The following is a 17,598-nucleotide window of genomic DNA, read 5'->3' as shown; positions in this document are numbered from 1 at the left end:
TCTGCTGCTGTTACTGGGCCACTGAAGCAGGGTGTGGGTGCCACTGTGGAAGCCGGAGGTGTGGTGTTGACCATCACTGTGGCAGGGGATGGACTGCCCGAGATGGGCTGGATGAGTTGCACTCTTGGGTTGCTCTTCTAGTTGGTATGGGTGGAGTGATGGTGCTTGCACCAGCAAGTGAGGGGGGAATGGACTTGGGATGGCTGTGGCCACCGGAGGTCCCCGTGGAAATGAGGAGCATCGGTGGAGGCAAGCCGTGGTAGTGGAGTGTTGGGGTGAGTGGGTCTCCAATACATTTTGGCAGGGGTTCTGCCTTTTTCAAGCAGGTAAGAAGAGTGGTATTGCAGGCATGGGGTTTAAGTAGTGTGTTTCTGGGTGTGATGGTGATCATGTGATGTGGGCGGCCAATGGTGGGTGGGGAGGTAGGTGGTGGGTGCGTGTCTGGATTGTTTGCAGAGGTTGCAGTATCATGGGGCTTGCTAAGGTTGGGCTGTATCTAGTCACATGTGTGGCGGGTTCTGTGGATAGGCTGGGGCATCATGGGAGATCCAGGAGGGGCTGCAGCTGCAGGGGTGGATTGGCCATTAGATTTATCGGGTAGATCCCAGTGGGTCAATACGCCTATGGGGCCGCCTGTCAAGTGACTTCATTTTTTTTATAAATACTCTTCTTTTACTATTATGACAGCAGCCGAATGTGTGGCTGTAGTGTGTGCTGTGGGGCCGGACCGCTCGCTCATGACACAGGCGGCCAGCTAAAATGTGTAGTTTGGGCACTGGGCAGATATTACTGTCAGTCAGCCAGCGCCGGTGGGGCTGACTGATGAAACCGTGGACCACAGACTTACAAGGCAGCAGGCAGTACTGTGGTAGGTCAAAGGTGGAACTTAGGGGAGGAAGGTACAGGAAGTACCAGTGTATGGCCCAAACTGAAAGGGTCCCACTGGTGCTGATGATTGTGGCTGCACTCTGCTTCATTCTCACTCACAGGCAGATGTCTACCTGTGATGTCTGCCTGGCTGTGAGTAAGATGCAGTTGCTAGGATCATCAGTGCCAGGGGGACCCTCTGTCAGACTTTGAACATTACCATCGGATTTCAGATGGGAGCATTGGTTTGTGTGCTGTGCTCCCCTCCCCCACTCTCGTGGGGGTCTTCAGTCTCTGGACTGACAGCAGCAGCACAGCTTAATCTCCTGACTCTATTACATGCTGCTCCACCCCCAGGTCTCCTACAGCTCCTCCATTCTCCTTCTCCCTGCTCTGTGCTTGCACTGACTGTTCTCATTGTGTGCTAGGCATGGACGGCACTGACTCTGATCATGTGCCTCTAACCTCCCTCCACCATGTGTGCCTCTGCCACCTTCTATAGGTCCTACCCACCCCATGTGTGCCTGCCTCTAACCCCCCTCCCTCCACTCCTGTATGTGTGCCTCTGCCAGCTATATAGCTCCAGCCCACCCCATGTGTTCCTGCCTCTAATCCCCCTCCACCATGTGTGTCTCTGCCACCTATATAGCTCCTACCCACCCAATGTGTTCCTGCCTCTAACCCTCCTCCCTCCACCATGTGTGCCTCTGCCACCTATATAGCTCCTACCCAGGTAAGCACAATTTTCTGGCACTTATTTTATATTTCTATTTTATGAGTGTGTATAAATACATGGTTATAGTTACATGTTATGTATGTGCATGTAAGCATTTGTATTTATGTATGTGTGTAAATATATATATATATATATATAATGTCCAGTCAGCCCGGCACTCTAATTATCCCAATGGCATACTGTGCCCTCGTGCCTTCCTTTAGAATACAAACAGCGTAGCAGAAGAAAGAGGTGGCACTGAGGGGCTTACATCAGTGTTTTTTAATGCCAATGTTTCAGGGTACAATGCCATTTTATCAAGGTTACAAAAACCTTGTTAAAAGGGCATTGTGCCCCTTGCAACGTTGGCATTAAAAAACGCTGATGTAAGCCCCTCAGTGCTGCCTATTTTTCTGCTACACTATATATATATATATATATAAACTACTATATTATATATTTATATACATTATTATTATAAAATAATGACCCTGAAAATTATAGCTATGGCATGTGTCACACCTAAAGTGCACAGCTAGCACCCTAGTTCCCACCGTGGGCATGTAGGTAGATCTGGGGGTATCAGGTGAGATCTTAGGAACATATGGTGTACGTTGGCACTATGGGGGTGCACGATAACATGCACTCGCTCTGGGTTCCAGGGCCCAATGGAACACCTCTACATCCCCTGGTTTGTCAGAAAATGAGGTGGTTGTAGGGGAGCACTGTGTTTTATTTGCACTGGGCTATTCCTGTCTTATGGCAGCCCTGGGTTAAAGGGAAGCCATTGCTATGGGGCTTGAACTGTCACTCGGGCCACTCATCCTCTGCACCCCTGTCATGCCACTAAATGGGAAAAATGAGAGAGAACATTACAGGCAGTGATTGCACTTAAGTGCAATAGCATGACGGTAAGGGACTTATCACTGGAAACTGAGCGGGTCCCCCAGAATGTGTGCTATAATAAGAAAATGTCTAATTGGGATACTATAATGCTGCTCAGTTCCAGGACTACTGCGTCCCAGAAGCTTGTCTTATACAGGTTGACTGGTGGAGTCAGTGCAGTGCTGAGGCTATTGGGGCAAACATCCTCTCAGGGGAAATGATTGCAGTGATCAAGGTGTAGTGATATACTAACCCCGCCTACTTTTCTGTTGGCTCCGCCTACAGTTGATTTGGTGCGGCCCACGTGAGGTCACTTCCAGAAATTTTTCCAGGGTCACTTTTAGTCCCCAATCTGCCCCTGGTGGCTGGTGACATAACTGATGATCCTGTGGTTTCATTGCTGTGCGTGTAGAAGGGCTGCTGCTGTGTTAAGTGGCTGTGTTGTGATCGCAGTGGTCATGTGGTGCAGGTGGCCAATGAGGAGTTGGGCTGTGTGGGTATGTGCAGGGGGACTCTGTATGGATGGGTGATGGAGGCGGTGGTTATAAGTGACGTACTATGTCCTGTGTGGTTGGTTGGGTGGCAGTTATCATGGCAACCATGCGTCAATGTATTAAGACTTGGCCGGGGGGTCGGTGGTGTGGTTCAGGCCTTGCAGTACAGTGTGTGGACATGAATAGGAGGGGTTGGTGATCACCTGGTTTTGTTGTGGTCACGTTTGTGGGAGTAGGGTGGGTGTCATGGTGAGTATTGTTGACATGGATTATGTGTAAAAAGTGGTAGGTGTGTGCTGCGGTGATTAGATGGTGTGTTAAGCAGGGGTTGATGGTGTGTGGAGCTGATATGGGTGTATGGCTGCATGTGGTGAAGAGGGGTGTTTTGGTTTATTTAGGGGGTTGGTGGGGTATTGGTTTCCAGTGGTGGTATGTGTGTTGGACTGGGTATGGGGGTGTATTGTTGTTTTAGGGGGGGTCTGTGTTGTCTTGTTGCATGGTGGTGTATTAAGGTGGTGTGGGGGAGGCAGTGAACTGTGGGATGGGGGGTGGGTTGGATGCAGGGTATGGGAAGGACCACTGGGTAGTCCATACTGTTCATGTGGGCTGGGTATGAGAGGTTTGGCTATAAAGTGGGGGAGGGTGTCTGGTGGGGTTGGGGGTGCTAGTGTGGTGATGGCTTATTGGGAGGGTCCATAAAGGATTGGGTTCCTGGTGTATAGTCAGTCTGACTGGGGCAAGGTGGTATGGTGTGGGAGTGGGGGGGCTGGTGTCAAATGGGGGAGCCTGTTGATGAGGTGGGGGTGAGTGATTTAAAACTACATCTGGGATAAGATGCTAGGTTTGTGATAGGGCATGAGTATGTGGTGTGTGTCTGTGTATGAGCTGTGTTTGGTGGGCTTATTTGGTGATGACTGATTTTACTTCTTTGTCGATGTTTAGTCCTTTGGGTGTCAGTGTTTTGAGTGTGAAGATCCACCGGAGTTCCTCTTTGTTGAGGATTTTGATGTGGTCGCCGCCCTGCCAGTGTTTCCTGATGTGTTTGATGCCTGTGAAACGGATGCCTAGTGTATTGCTCTGGTGGAGTTCTTTGAAGTGTATGGGTATGTTGTGGTTGTCTTTCTTTTTGGTGATGTTTCTGAGGTGTTCCGCGATCCTGGTTTTGAATGGTCTGGTAGTTCTTCCTATGGACTGTTGGTTGCAGGGGCATTGTATGAGATAAATGATGCTGGTAGTGCTGCATGTGATGTGTTCCTTTATTTTATATGTCTCTCCTGTTTGTGATGATGTGAATGACATAGTGGGAGTGGTGCTGCAATACTTCAGGGAGGTGCAGTTCTTGGAGGTTCCGCAATGGAAAAAACCTGCTGTGAGTTTGGTGTTGTCTATGGTGCTCTGTGTTTGTTGTGTGGGTGGGATGTGGTTCCATACCAGTTTCTTGTGTATGTTGGGTGCTTTTTTGTAAATGACTTTGGGTCTGGTGTTTAAGATGTCAGCAAGTTGTTCATCTTGTAGTAGCAGGTGCCAGTGTTTGTTGAATATCATTATATGCTGTTTGCATGGGTGTTGTATTGTATGATGAATGGTATGCTGTTATGTGTATCTTGTGGTCATTGTTTGTAGTCTATGAGTGGTTGTCTGTCATCTTGTCCTTACTGTTTGAGGGTCAGTTTTAGCTTTTTCCTTGTAGTCTGTGAGTCTTGTGCAATTGCATCTGATCCATTTGAATTGTCCTGTGGGGAAGCTGTCGAGCCATGTGTGGTAATGACCACTGGTGTATAGAATGTAACTGGTGATGTCTACGGGTTTCTGGTAAGTTTTGGTGTGTATCTATTGGTTGTCAATGAATATTTCTAGGTCGAGGAAGTTTATTGAGGTTTGGCTGTATTGTGTTGTGAAAAGGAGGTTGCTGTCATTATTGTTGATGTATTTGGTGAAGTTACGTAGTGTGTGTAGGGGACCTTTCTAAATGCAAAGGATGAAGTCTATATATCTCGTCCAGAGGACCAAGTTAGTATCCCAGCCATGGCCTGTCCATAATTGGAAGTTCTCCCTGCTGCTCATGAACAGGTTGGCATATCTGGGCGCGAACTTGGTACCCATTGCATTGCTAGTCCTCTGCAGGAAGAAGTCCCCATTAAACAAGAAATAGTAATGTGTGAGGATGTATTCAATGCCTTGTAGGAGGAAGGTTAATTGGTCTTGGTCCAGTGAGTCATCTAGATTGAGGTGTTCTTTGATGCTATTAAGTCCCTGTTCATGGTTGATGATGGTGTATAGTGATGTGATATCACTAGTTACCAGCCAGTGGTCGTCACCCCATGTGATGTTGTTTAGGATTTTGAGAACGTGTGTAGTGTCTTGGAGATGTGAGCGTTGACGTTTGACGTATGGTTGGAGGTAGTGGTCGATGTATTGTGACAGGATGCTCGATATGGAGTTTGTGCCGAGATGATTGTTCTGCCTGGTGGATTTGTGATGTGTTTGTGTATTTTCAGGATATGATAGAAAACTGGGATGATGAGGTTGGGGTTGTATATGAAGCTGTATTCGTGTTTGGTCAGGATGCCTTTGTCTAGTCCGTTTTGTAGCATGTGTTTGAGTGTCTGGTTGAATTTATGTGTGGGATCTGTATTGGGAATTTCATATGTGTATTTGTCTTGGGGTAGGCATGAGGATTCTGCAATGTAGTCCATCCTGTCAAGATGCACTATTCCCCCTCCCTTGTCTGCTGGTTTGATTATTAGGTTTTTGTCAGTCTTGAGTTTGTTAATTGTGTTGCGTTCACCTTTGATCTCCTCATCTATGTCTGAGTCTCTCATTCTCATATCTCACCCCTCCCCACATAACCACACACAACATGCTCGCAACCACACACACTATAAAAGACACCCACACAACCACTGCACCCACACGGCGATCGCACTTTCCTATCACCACCTTCTCTAATGGTTTTTTTGGCACGTATTATATTCCCTAATAATATTTTAGAATAAATTTAAGGCCAAAGCCTACCTATGTATTGCTGTTGACTATGTGCCTGATTCAATGCCAATCGCATCTGCAATTATGCATGCAATTGGACGATTGTGGCATTCTGCGCATGCATCACAGTGCGTGTATGCAAACTGGCTGCTGTGATCAGGACTGTGATCACAGTGACTACACATATTCATCGCAGAGTGATTGACTGAAAGTGCCATTTGTGGAAGGTGACAGGGGGTGTGCATTGAAATGCAGGTGTGCCAGTGCATTTGAACACTGTTGCATGGGCATACATAAATTATCCACTGCAAAGTCATACACAGCCTGAGCACTCATAGCATGCAATGAAGTTAGCAATTCCTGAGTAAGGTCAGAGCTTGTGCAAGTGTGTGTGAGGCTGCTATGGTACTCGATAGTACTAATGGTTTCACAGTCTTGCTAAAAAATATGCATGTGTGTCAGGTAAAGTGCGTGTCCTTATGTTGTGCTGCAACAGCATTACAATTGCAATGGATTAGCATACTATTGCAGTGAGACTGCATGTGTAATCGCTACTGCAATTGCAGTTATGATGATTAGTGAATCAGGCCCTACAACTATATATTTATTGCCACATTCTACCACTCTTCTGTTTATTTGTAGCAGTATAGCGAGCCTTTTTAAAAAGCACTATATATATTTTGTCAAGAAGAACAAAGTGGCCCATATTATAATTATAATGCCTGGATGTAGTGGTTCCTGGTATGGTCTACCTAGGTTTTGTATTACTAACCCAGATGCATTGAGTCTAATAGACCCCCTGGTTTTCATCAATCAAATGCAGTAATGAAGGATGTACTTAATTAGTGGAAACCCACAGGTCACAACCACATTAGTTAGTAAAAGATTACACTGTTTGGGAGGAACTGTGGAGTTGACACTGCTGGATCACTGAATGAACACATTTGAATAACTCAGTAATGGCAGGAACAACTGTATGCATATGAAACAGGAGGCTCTTGGAGGGTGACCAGACAGCAGACTGAATGAATGAAACTTGAAACCCAATGCAGCAGGAGTATTACCAGAAGCTTAAAATAACTGCAAGGTTTGAGTCATGATGCACCAACTGATGGCAGGACTTGAGAAGAACAAGAGGCATGTAGGAGAAGGTGAAGATCTAGCAGTGAATGATAGACAGGGGCAATTCTAAAAAACCAGCATAGCCATTGGTTAAGCCCAGTCATCTGGCTGGAGCTTACAAGGAAGCATCTCACTGTGGCTACCCTCTGGGGTTCCAAAGACAGACCATATAATATGGAACTTTCAGAGCCCACACCACTGCTCAGGAAAGAAGAAGGCTTCTGTACCAGACCAGTAAGAAGGAGCATTCTGACCAGCAATATGTGACACATCTTAGAAACAATAACCAGGATAGTGTTAAACCCTTAGACATGGTTAAGTGTCTAATGAAAGCCAAATAGTTAGCCCTCCATGGACTGAAAGTTACTTGCAAAGACTGTAGGTATCCAGTATTATTTTTGTCAGATGCCAATATGAATGTCATCTGGATTTGGATTAACCAAAACAGGAGTAGATTAGAAGTTATTTAGACTAATTGTTTTTTGTACTGAATTATTTCATTCAAAGTACCTTCTATGCAGGGTTAGTGCAGTAGTTGGTTTCACATGTTAGAGAAAACTCTGATAAATATCTATACTAATTGAAAAATCCCCACAAATCTTTGTACTGAATAAAAATATTGAGGAATTAGTCATTTTTCAATAGCTACTATAGTAGTCCATTTCAATTCCTCGAGTAGGCACAGTATCACCGGTAAACTCTATGAGCAAAATATAATAGGCTTTGAGTTTTAGTTAAAATCCAGGTGTGAGTTGGTGCTGGGACTCACAAATGTAATAACCTGTGAACTTTTGAGTTTGAGGCTACTACTGTACACTTTGCGAATGTGTGCAAGTATTTCCTATGTAAACTCACACCTTTTAATGCAATAAGCATTAAAAGGTGCGAGTTATAAAGATGCCTTCACAGATAAGTGAGTTCCATGAAGGCTTCTTTCTGTGTGTTAAAAAAAATGATGTGCACCCCCTCCCAAGAAGCATAACCAGCTCCAGGCTCTGTACAGCCTGTGCTGTACAGAGCAACAGACAATATTTATACTTATATCTTTACACCACACATATACACTATCAAACTGGCACCCACCAGCCAGGTGTGCCGGGAATAGCCCTGGGCTATAAGCCCAGGCCTGGGGTGCTTGGAGAGGGGAACTTCTTTATTGGGGGGTCCCAACCTCCCCAGGGATTCCCGATCTGGGATGAATAGCAGTCAGGGGAAATGCTTTGGTCAGGAGACCTATTGAAAGGGTTTTCCTGGCTGTAGCATTGCCCCCTGATGTAAAAAGTTTGGTGCTGGTTATGAAACTTACAAGGGAACCACACTCGTTTTGGCCACTGTATTTCCACAAACAGGACTAAATCAGAAAAGCCCTGTGCTAGTACTTAAAACACAAGGGCCCCCTATGCATTTTTCCCCTGTATTTTAAAAACCAGCACAGGCTATAAAAAGCCTGGGGCCAGTTATACTTCTGGGGAGGGGGTGCACATAATTTTTTATTTAAAAAAAAGTATTTTCATATGTACACATAAAAACATGCACGTATCTCATGTATATGTGAATGTTTCTGTGTTACTCAGGAAAAACTTACTATCCTGAAGCTGGTCTATTGTTTTTGTGGTTTCTCGGGCAGTAATATGTGTGAGAGAAGCACTTGCATGCTATTACATTGCCCGAGTTCTATCTAGAGAATGGGAAAACATCTGTATGTGGGATGCTTTTTTGCATCTAACAGTAAAGCCCAAGTTTTTCTTTAGTCGCACCCTATTATATTTGCGGGTGAGTAAAGAATGTGAGTTTAGTGCTCAACTTGCATTTTTCACAATGTGCCCTCTATTACATTTGGCCCTATATGTTCAGTATCAAAGATGCATTTCTCCAATTTAATCAGTCTCAAACATACATGTCTCTAATTTATTGTAATGGTCAATGAGTTCTTGAATCAATCCAATTCTCTTCTTATATTGCTATGATATTCGGCTGAATTTTTTGACTAAATGGCAGTCTCATGTACAGTACAGTAAATTCTGTATATGATATCAAGTTATACGAAAATTTCATAGAAAGCATCATGACCAAAGTACAGAAGCGTAGCTGACACATTCATTAAAACTAGAGATGAGCGGGTCTGGTTCTCAGAGAACTGGACCTATCCAAATCTCCAGATCCGAGGCAAGAACTGAACTAGGCTTGGGTTTTCCCGTGTGACTCAGATCTCAAAACGAGGCAAAACTTCATCCTACCACTATTGGATTCTCACGGGTTTTGGATTCTATAAAGTTCCAGGTGATCAGTTCCATTTTCACTCTGGGTGTGGAAGGTGAACTGAACAGATGTGTTGCTGTCACTGTCTGTGTCAGAGTTTTGTCTGGGGCTGAAGGCTGCTGTTATTTTGTCCATAAAGGGTCTTGTGTTGTTCAAAGAGGTGCTTCAGTGGGTGCTGCAGCTTCTGTGTCACAAGCCCTGTCAATCAAGGGTCTGCTGCTGTTTTATTATACATAAGGGCTGCTGTTGTTGTCCTGTCCATCAAGGGACTAGGGCTGCAGTCCAAAAAGGGGTGATGTGTTGTCCAAGGGGGGTGCTCTGTCATTCAGGGGTGCTATTCCCTACTGTAAAAAATAAATTACTTTTTTTGTGCATTAGCAACTTAGCTGTGCTATTATTGTTAGATGACACTGCCAGCCAGACCACAGTTTATCATCCACATATTTGTGACTCTGCAAGTGGTCTGTCTGCACTCGGCAGGGGTGCTTTGTTGTCCATAAAGAAGGGGTGCTGTCTATGTTGTTCATTAAGGGGCTGCTGTCTCATTCAGGGGTGGTCTTCCCCAGTGTAAAAATAATATAAATGTTTTTTTATGTGTGTGCGTTAGCAACTTAGCTGTGCTATTATTGTATGGTGACACTGCCGCAGTTTATCATCCATGTATTTGTGAATCTGCAGGTGGTCTGTCCACACTCAGCAGGGGTGCTTTGATGTACATCAAATAGGGGTGCTGTCTGTGTTGTTGATCAAGGTGCTGCTGCCTCATTCAGGGGTGCTCTTCCCCAGTGTGAAAAAAATAAAGTGAATTTAAATTAATAATATCAATATCAATCCACAAACAAAAAAATATATATTTTATTGTGTGTGTCCGTTAGCAACTTAGCTGCGCTATTATTATTTGGTGACACTGCTGGCCAGACCATAGTTTATCAACCATTTATTGTGACACTATAAGTCATAGAGTAGTGTGTTATTCTTGTTCATAAATAATTAATCTTGTCACACTGTAAGTGGAAGCACAGTGTGTTATTCTTATTCATAAATAATTAATTTTGTGACACTAAGTGGTAGCACAGTGTATTATTCTTATTCATAAATAATTAGTCTTGTGACACTGTAAGTGATAGTGCATTCTAATATTGTACTTTTCACTTCTTTCTTCAATTGGGAATAAATTATTACTCTACACGCCGACTACAAGACCCCAACAAAGTGCTAAACATGTGTTAGATTTAAAATATAATGACATCACTGTAAGTGGTAGTTCAGTGTGTTATTCTTATTTATAAATAATTCATATTGTGACACTAAGGGGTAAATATACTAAAGTGAGAGTTTTTAGAAGTGAGTTTAAAAAGTGATGTTGCCAATAGCAACCAATCAGATTCTACTTAACATTTAACTAGCACTTTCTGGAAGATAATAGCTAGAATCTGATTGGTTGCTATGGGCAACATCACTTTTTAAACTCACTTCTAAAAACTCTCACTTTAGTAAATGTACCCCTAAGTGAGAGCGGAGTGTGTTATTCTTATACATAAATAATTAATCTTGTGACACTAAGTGGTAGAGCAATATGTTATTCTTATTCATAAATAATCATGTGACGATGTAAGTGGTAGTGCAGTGTGTTATTCTTTTCTTATACATAAAAAATCTTGTGACACTGTAGGTCATTGATACCACTGTGTAATATTTAAAATAAGAACAAATTTATGTGTGTGCTATACCCCACTTCATTCATATTTATTGATATGGAGAATGATCAGTTAAGACTTGATAGGAGAGCAGGAACCACATACTAGTGCAGGAACTTCTGCTAGTGCCACCAGTCATGATGATACTAGTCCATATACATCATCTACTAAAGTTTATGCCCAAGGGCATACAGGGCTTAAGTCAGGGCATCTAAAATCAAGAACATTTTACAGTGGTAAATAAGAAAACATCAAAAGGATTCAAAAGGTTAGCTGCAGAAATACATATACTTGGCAAAATGCCAGTTTCACCACATGAAGGGGCAAGGAAGGGCTAAGTCCTTGGCCTTTGTTTATGACTTGTGGTTCTGCCTGTTATGATGATGTAAGCACTAGTGAACATGCTGACATAGAAGTTGAGGATTATTCTGTGGAAGTGCACCAGGATGAGCAGGATATTTGTGTGGCTGACACTAATGAGGATGTTGTTGATGAGGATATTGATGATGAGGATGTTATTGATGAGGATGTTGTTTTGTGTAAATTAGTCACCAGTGGATGAAACAGTTGTTGCACATGATAAGGAAGAGCCCATTGTTGTGCCTGAGCACAAGACAAAAAAAATTGGTTGTGTTGACCCATCTGCATCACCAGTGTTTTTTTTTTTTAGAAAGTTTAGATTTTTCTTGGCAGATGCACTTGCTGAAGAAACTGAAAGAGAAGCCACCACTGCATCATGTGCCACTTGAGCTGACAATTTGTTTACCAACAACTCTTTGCATCTCTTCAGATCTGTATCCATTGCAAAGAAAGACACAATGTTTTCATCCCTTCTGGGATGAAAATTCACTCCCAGCAGCAGCAGGCATAGTGCACAAGGATTCTCAAGAAAGACACTATGTAAGACTTAAACCTAAAATCTTACATTTGCTCTGTTCAGCTTGTCCACATATCTGCAGTTAACTGGACAGTTGGTACAATGGCATTTTGGAGGCCACTAATTAAGTTTTTTTAATGTCCCTGTGCAGGTTGGGGAATGCTTTTCTGGTGAAGTGGAATCTTTGCGAAGGATTGTTTAACAGTCAATTGTTTTTTGAAAGCACTACTAGTAGTTTTCCTGGTCCCCTTCTGGGATGAAAATCCACTCTCAGCAGCAGCAGAAGCAGGCATAGCACTCAAGGATTCTCAAGAAAAACACAATGTAAGACTTAAACCTTAAATCTTAAATGTTGCATTTGCTCTGTTTGGCTTGAACACATATCTGTGGGTAAGTGGACAGTGGGTAGAATGGCATTTTGGAGGCCACTAATTAAGGGTTTTTTTAATTTCCCTTTAAAGGTTGAGAATTTTTTTTCTAGGAAAATGGAAAGATTGTTTAACAGTCAATTGTTTTTGAAAGCACTACTAGTAGTCTTCCTGGTCCTCCTCTGGGATGAAAATCCACTCCCTGCAGCAGCAGGCATATCTCTCAAGGTTCTTTTGGGGCAAGGACTGATGTGAATAAGAAAAATATTTTTTGTAAATACCTCCGCCCCTCCCCTCCTCCCTCATAAATTTGCTTTGGATTAAAAAAATTAAATAAAATTTACTACCAATCAAACCTTACTGTGCCTGCCTTCAACTACATACATACTCCAACTCCCTTAGGCCTCTTGAATAATAAAAACATTTGTTTCCTGATGTGCCCTGTTGGAAGTTGAACTGCTATGTGCTTGTGCCACCCTCTACTGCCGCTTAGCTTAGCCAGCCAGCTAGCTGGGTGCAAATTTGGGGCCTAAACTACATTAAACAATATTGTGAGCTGTGAGGTGGTCAAAATTGATTGTAAACAAGTGGAAATTAATGTTACTGAGGTTAATATTACTTTAGGAAGAAATAAAAACAAATTATGTGATTTTATCAAAACCAAAACCGATACCGAAACACCTAAAGGGCGGTTTTGGCAAAACCAATTCCAGATCTAAAGCACAAGGATATAAAGATCCAAAACCAAAACATGGGGGTCTCTAATAAAAATGAATTTCATTATTAAATATTCATCATATTCTACAGTACAGTATGGCAAACCATATTTGCTCATCTCTAGAATGTATTCCAAGCAAGTTATGAGCACCGCATTGATTCAACTTGAAAAATAGATTACTGTAGTTCATCAAAGTGTTCCAAATAATTCAGGGATAAGAGAAAGTATATAGGTGCCATTCACAGTTATTGTAATGAGTATTCTACAATATACTGTACACATTCACATATTCTTCCATTTATTTTCTACACAAAGAAAATGGAAGCATAAAGCTGCATAAACACAGTATGATCTGTACTACCAATGACTTGAAAGATATCTTTGAAAGATATATATGAAATATTTCTTTCAAATATATTTTTCAGTGAAGTCATCCTGCCACATCTCTGAACAGGCAAAGTTGACAATACAATGCAAGTTGGCCTGCATGTATGGACAATCATAAATATCATTATCGTTCATGTGGGAACATGCATTGTTGGTAATTCACTGCATAAAAATTGAATGATATGAATGATATATTGTTGAATGATATAATTATCGTTCATATCGTTCATAGATATCATACTGTGTGTATGCACCTTAAGATGGAGAAGTCAATGGTTGTATAAATCCATGTGACAAATTATAATTAATGTATTCTTTAATAGTGCATACACACGGGACGATCAACAACAATAACAATATCACTAAATTATCTCCCTGCACCTTCACGGAGTGCTGGATGATCAATATCGATCAACCAGCACACCGCCAACCCACCAATGATGGGCCAGTGACCCACAAATGACCAGGTTGGCCTGCGAACATGGGCGATGGTCGATATCATTATCTTCCATATGTGCCTACGCATCGCTGATCTATTGTGGGTTGGAAGGTACCAAAAAATGCTCGATATGAATGATGATGATATGATCACTATCATTATCATTCATATTATGTATTTTTATTGTTCCATGTGTATGCACCATAACAGTTAAAGGTTAAGGTTTACATATTGAGTAAATGTGTCCAAATGTTATCTGGGCACCTGGGAGTAGATTGATCAGACAATCATATCTAATGTGTTAAAAGTGTATTGCAAACTTGATAACATTTTGGTATGAAATTAGGTACTGAAGCAAGTGACAAACATTGAGCAGACCTGATACAATGACAATATTCAAAGAACAAAGTCAATTCTCTGGACTTCCAGCCAATTGAATTATTTGGCTAAATGTAATAGAGTGTGAGTCGGCACTGCTGTGGGAATAAATGTTAGTATCCCAGTATTTTTAAAGCAGTATGCATGCTAAAGGCAAAACCAGCTTGGTTTTGCCTTTAACATGCTAGCTGTTTTAAATATACGGGAATACTTGCATATATTCCCGTAGCGGTGCCAGCTTGCACTCTATTACATTTAGCCCATTGTGTTTACTGATTCCATGAACTATTAGGAACTTTAGAGTCTGTGACACATTCAGAATTAGAAATGTAGAATGATCCTGAACAGTTTGGACACACATTAATATAATTACTTTATTAATAGATCCAGAGACAAAAAGCAAGTAATTGTGTTTAATGGTATTGTCCTTATTAACTAAAGATATTTTAAATTAGCTTTTCTTGGAATCATCAACATACCTGACCAGAATAGGTATTATGTTCTGAGCCATATGAGCCACAACTGCAAGAGCAGCATCAGTGACAGGTAAAGAAGCTACAGGAACATTAAGCTGCTGCATTACCAACTGTAGATATTGCATCACCTGGATTTTTGTGTTATGATGTGCTAAAGTAATATAGCAGGTCTTTCAAAGATAGCTTGTCAACTGAATCTATAGTATGTACAGAATATTCTGTCATGTTTTAGTATGAGTTAATATTCACTCCATCAACTGGGATTTGCTCTATAAAACAGAAGGATCACCATATCTAACACACTGAGGATTTTGAAAAGGGACACCCACATGGAGATTTGGGCTTTTCTATGGCCAATACACAGTTTATATCTCCCTGAGTTGGTTCTAACATTATATATTAAAATAGTCACCTTGCCATGTCTGCTACCAAAGCAGATACTCCAAAGCCAAAAGCATAATGTAGAAGGATGTTCAAGTCACAAGCTGGGGTCAAAACATAAATAATTAAATGACACCAGGGGTAATGAAGGAGAGAGTATTATGAACTAGCTGGATCATACATAGACAGCATCTGGATTAGGTTAGTGGAGCATTATACTATGACAAAGAAATGCTTCCAGGGGGGAGTTAAAATAGTGGAAGAAATTTGAATTCTCCTACTTCTATGATGTCAGCAGTCATCTGACCACTGGGATAAATCAGCCAAAGTGCCACATGACCTTGACTTTGGGAAGATACGGACAGCATCATCACAGCTTTTGTGTGGGACTGAAAAAAGTAGATCAGGTAGAAGAAGCAAAGACCAGCACCCGGACCTAGTAGGTAGAAGCCTGGTGACACACTATGTGTTCTATGACAGCTTGACACTGATGTTCCCAGAGCAAGACAGAGGTGATAAAGGCTTCACGGTCAAGTTGTTGGAACCATTTTCATGTCCCAATTATAGTAAAATGCCTGGCAAACAGAGCAGATCAAATTAGGGCCAGTAACAATAATGTAATTTTATTTGTACTGTATATGTCTCATAATTTAAAAGCTTCACCAGGAATAGGTGCATTATGCATGTACATTATTGATGTTGACTTTACACTGTTGTGTTCCGTTAAGGAGGCACACACCATGAACTATAATGCATTGGATGTTTTTCATATAGTAAATACACAACTGAAATGTGTAAATACATCATACTTGCCAACTTTTGAAAAAGCATTTCAGGGAGATTGTGAAGCAGCACCTATAAGCACGGTGGTAAAGTGGCATGTACAGCTACATCTGAGGGACATGTCATAAAATTGATTTACATCCACAATTTCCACATGTAAATGAGCCCCAAAGCAGCTAGTAACATCTACTTGTTGATGAAAACACACTGATACTTCTCAGAAAATACATGTAACCATAGGGATTATTGTGCCTTATAACCAATGCAGGGAAATTATACTAATGATCCCACTTGAATGTATATATCTCTGCTTTTTCTTTTATATAACAGTGTCATAATGGGGGTAAGGTGAAAGGAGAGAGATTGGTAGACTCTTCAGGGAGACAGGGAGATTGCTGCTATTTCAGGGAGTCTCCCTGACAATGAGGGAGAGTCAGCAAGTATGAAATACATTAATGTTAACAAATTCATTTTAGAATCACTTATACTATTGTGTTGAAACTATTATTGTGGTATGTTTTGAGTAGTATGTAAAGCGTCCTTGTTGAAATAATAAAAGCTGGATTTGGCCTAGTTTGTTTACAAGTAAACATAGTATGGTTTTTGCATACATCCATTAATTTTTATTTTCAAAAGGCACAATAATGTTATGGCAAATAAATGATATGTTGCATGCATCTGGATTTTTTTTCTCAAATACATTCATGTTAAGCAAACAGATCAGGACTGTAAGAAATAGAGATGTGTGCCAACATCGTGTTCTGGTTTTGGTTGTAATTCAATGTCAGGTATTGGTTTTGAAAAATTAACCTAAAAACATCTAAAATCACATAATTTGGGCATGTTTTTGTTCCTATGGTATTATTAACATCAATAACATTAATTGCCAGTCAATTTTGATCACATTAAAGCTCACAACATTGTTTTCACTTTTCACCAATATAGGACAAAGGCTGCTGCAAGCTGGCTGGCTAAACTAAGCAACAGAGCAGTGGTACAATTGCACAGCAGTTGAAAATAATCTAAGACATCTATGAAACATTGCCACATGGCAGTGTCAGCCAGGATGGCAGCTTAATAAACTATAAAAATGTTTGTTGTCTTTGCAAAAAAAAAGTTAGCACTGCCCCAAACAGAGAATAATGCAAAGAAAAGAGGTGTAAGATGAAATTGTCCTTGGGCCCTTCCACCCACCCTTACGTTGTATATTAAACAGGACATGCACAGTTTAACAAACCAATCACTTGTGGCTGAACTGATTGGATTGTTTAGGTCTCCACAAAACAAGCTACTAATGGGCAGCTGACATTTCTGGTAATTATCTCTACAGACTCTACAGACTTGCACTACAGAGGCAAAATTTTGTTGCAATTGTGGTCTTCACCCACATCAGTGTGTACATCATCTTCACACAATATTAATTAATCCCGAGTGGAATACACCATTACAGGTGCCTTTGAACTTTGTTGTAATTGCTGATAAAGGTCTTCCTCGTGGAATTTGTAGTTTATTTTGATGAACATCATGTTTTCCAAATTTTTAGGAAGTAGCCTCCTACTCCGATCATTTACAAGGTTCTCATCTGTGCAGAAAACTCTATGCATACTGTACACACTGGAGGGTGGGCAGCTTAAGTAAAGCAAATATAGTTTATACAAGAGTCTCAAATACTGTAACTTTTTTCTCTCAGTAGTCAAAGGGACTGTCTGACATGCCTATTTGGATGCTGTCATTAAAATAATCCTCTACCATTCTTTGGATAGTGAC

This window comes from Taudactylus pleione, unplaced genomic scaffold, assembly GCF_031769625.1.
Source record: "Taudactylus pleione unplaced genomic scaffold, aTauple2 ptg000083l, whole genome shotgun sequence".
Classification (NCBI taxonomy): Eukaryota; Metazoa; Chordata; class Amphibia; order Anura; family Myobatrachidae; genus Taudactylus; species Taudactylus pleione.
The sequence above is the reverse complement of the archived record's forward strand: the minus strand, read 5'-3'. Positions refer to the sequence as shown.